The 3,524-nt window shown below is 42.3% G+C and overlaps 1 long non-coding RNA gene across 1 annotated transcript; it reads left to right on the top strand.

The window, feature by feature from the left end:
• Window positions 1-217: 217 nt before the first annotated feature.
• LOC122455592 lies at window positions 218-3,151 on the top strand. Its single transcript, XR_006273907.1, has 3 exons — window positions 218-329; window positions 2,239-2,339; window positions 3,087-3,151. It is a non-coding gene; the product is annotated as an uncharacterized LOC122455592 (long non-coding RNA).
• Window positions 3,152-3,524: the final 373 nt, after the last annotated feature.

Genomic DNA, 3,524 nt, shown 5'->3' with positions numbered 1-3,524 from the left:
GTACATGATGCATATGCTTTAAACAGTGACATAAAATTTAGCCATTGGAACACTCTTAGTTGATAATACTAGCAAACAACCTAGGGTTGCTATTTGAATTACAGTAGCACCCAGAAGCCTCAAGTAAGGCCAGGGCCCCATAGGCATTCTACAGACACACAGTAAGAGACAGTCCATTCCCTGAACAGCTTGAAATCAAAATTGAAAAGATAGTCAAAGTGTGGGAGAAAAACAGAGGCACAGAGAGGTGAAGTGATTTACCCAAGATGAATGACAGTGGTGGGAATAGAAGCAGGCCTTTTGTAAGGCTTCTCCACACGGAGCCTAAGGTAAGGATAGACATAAACACACTAGTTCTGCTTAAGCTAGTGCACTAAAAATAGTAGCATGGCTGCAGTCGCACAGGCAGCAAGTCAGGTTAGTTGCCAGAATACAGGGCTAGGACCTTGGAAGGGGTGGTAGCCAGGTGCCTCCCCTGAGCTGCTGCTCATGCCACACTGCAATTGTTAGCATGCTAGCTGGAGCAGAGCTAGCACATGTATGTCTACCCGAGCTGGGAATTACACTTCCCAGCTGCTGGGTATTACACTTCCCAGCTGCTGGGTAGACCTACCCTTAGAGTGTGACAAGCTGAAGGTTCATCTATATCACATTAGCCAGCTACACACTAAGCCACTGTGTGGACACTGCTACTGAAAGTTCCACAGTGCATTCTGACCTACTACAAGCAGCAGTAGATCAAAGGGCGCTACAGAACTTGTAAGGCATGATGGCAGGCTCAACACAAAGTTAGTGTGCGGCAGGCACGTGCAATGCAGATTTTCATCCCAGTTTGCTGTATTCTGTCTCCATGTTGACAGGCCCTTACTCTTTGACCGCTGCCTTATCTAATATATGACACTGCCTCCTTGCAATGCCACAAAGAGTTCATCACAACACCTCTTTGAGGAAAAAGAAAGCTCCTCAGCCGTACAGATTTTGCAAAATAAAACCAAGAGAAAACATATATAGATTTAGTTTTAAACGAGAGAGAGAGAGAGAGAGAGATGAAGATATTATTCCATAGCAGGAAGTCGACAGATTTATTTTAAAAACTAATACCATTGCCTTTTCCAGTTATTTTAAATTTTAACTGTGCTTCTGGGTTAGTCAAATGGGATGCTGGAGTTTTTATTTTTGAGGATTTATTATCTATACAATTTCTAATCTGATAAACTATAGTTAACTCAGTGTCCCTGAAATGATATTTTCAGATCCAGAAATAAGCCACAAGGATTAATTTATTATTGCATATTTTGGTTGAGAAGTATTTTGCTCATTTAAGAAAAAAAGTCTTCTCTAATGGGTAAAGAGGCTAAGAAAATATATTCAGTTGACATTAGAATAAATCACTGAGCCAAAATCCCAAATATTCAACTAGCTCTGTTACAGCTTTTGTGCCTATCAGTTTCAGCAGAAGAAGCGAGTTCAAATAGGAAGATTGATTATGTAACAGGGGGACAGAGCAAATGAGACAATAACAAAGAAATCAATGAATTAAAAATATCGGAGTACATCTCTTGTGTGCAGAGAAGCTGAAAGAGATGGATCGCACCAGCACAAGAGAGTCGGTTGCCTCCTCTAAGCAGTTTTATCCTATTGTCAAAAGAAACAAATAGACCATGCAGCTGATAAGTTCCTACAGCCAGGAGTAGCTTTCCATTCTCCCTGAACTGTCTCTCTCCACAGCCTGACAGGCAGACACAATGGCCAGCATGGACTTGTCATGCAAAACCATCACACCACTAACATGTAAGATGTTATGAGCTGGGTGAAATCTTGTCATGGACTGAGTTAAAACCGCATTGAGATCAATAGATGTGAATGCACCCTTCAATTAACACAAGAAATGGTCACTTACCTTTCTGTAACTGTTGTTCTTTGAGATGTGTTGCTCATGTCCATTCCATTGTAAGTGTGTGTGCACCTCATGCACAGATGTCAGAGATATTCTTTCCTCAGCAGGACCCATTAGGGTGGCTCAAGCACTCCCTACCACCATGCACCACTTTGTGTTGGCACAGAGCCACTCCAAATCCCCTCACTTCCTTCATACCAGATATACTCTGATACAAAGGGAAGGGGAGTGGGGATCCTGGAATAGGTATATGCAACATCTTGAAGAACAATAGTTACCGAAAGGTAGGTAATCATTTTTTTCCCTTCTTTGAGTGATTGCACATGTCAATTCCACTATAGGTGACTCACAAGCAAACAGCTACAGAAGCAAGTTTGGAGTCTATCTGAACAGTGATTGTAAAACCGCCCATCCAAAACTGGCATCATCTCTCAATTGACAGGTAAGAGCATAATGAGAAGTGAAGGGGTGGGCTGAAAACCAACTTGCTGCTTTACAAATGTCAACTAGTATTTGAGCCAGGAAAGCTGCAGAAGTTGTTTGTGCTCTAGTGAAATGGCAGGGTCATGTTAGTCTACTGGTAACAAACAGATGCAGGAAGAGATTCAGGAGAAGATTGTCTGGGAGAAAATTGGATTGCCCTTAACTCTGTCAGCGACTGCGGCAAACAGCTGTGTAAAAGTCTGGAACAATTTAGTACATTTTAGCTAGAAAGCTAATCCTTTTCTCGAATCCAATGAGTGAAGTCTTTCTTCATGTTCAGGGTGCTGGAGTTTTGGAAACAATGTGGGCAAATTGATAGCTTGGATCATGTGAAAACCAGAGACTACTTTTATAAGGAACTTTGGGAGCAGCCAGAGATAAAACCTTATCTTTATAAAAAACTATATAAGGGATTCACCAACTCTTCTGGCTGAGGTGATCATTACTAGAAACATCACCTTCAGAGAGAGGTACAGGAGAGAACAAGTCAAAAGAGAGTCCCCATTAGAGTTTCCAGGACTCACCTGAGATCCCAAGGAGAGATGAGGTCCCACACTTGAGGGTATAATCTGGCCAAGCCCTTTGGGAATTGAGTAACAATTGGTTGGAGGTTGGAGAAAAGGGGCCTATTATCCATCTGTAAATGGAAAGCTGAGAAAGCAACTAAATGTACCCTTACAGAACTAATCGTCAGATTCTGTTTTAGATCTAGAAGACAACACAACATTCAGGGGTGCTTGCCAAGGAGACACACCTTTCTCGCCAATGACCCAATGAAGAAGGACTTCCATTTAGCCAGGTAAGTGATCCTACCTGAGAAATTCTACTATTGAGAAATACATTCTGGACCTCTTAAGCAAGACCTTTCAAAGGGCCTTGGCCATGGAGCATCCATGTTGAAAGATGGAGAGGTGGGAGGCTGCAGTGGAGAATGTGGCCACAGTCTTGGAAAATGATGTCTGGATCCAATGGGAGGGATAAAGAACGTTCTAATAGACAGTGTTAGTAGGGCTGAGTACCAGTATTGATGGGGCCACACTAATGCTATAAGGATGAGATGAGCATGGTCTCTTTTTATTTTGGATACAAGACTGGGGAGCAAAGGAATCAGAGGGAAGGTGTATAGAAGGCAATTCTCCCAAGA

Source organism: Dermochelys coriacea, chromosome 8 (genome assembly GCF_009764565.3).
Source record: "Dermochelys coriacea isolate rDerCor1 chromosome 8, rDerCor1.pri.v4, whole genome shotgun sequence".
Classification (NCBI taxonomy): Eukaryota; Metazoa; Chordata; order Testudines; family Dermochelyidae; genus Dermochelys; species Dermochelys coriacea.
The sequence above is the reverse complement of the archived record's forward strand: the minus strand, read 5'-3'. Positions and strand labels throughout refer to the sequence as shown.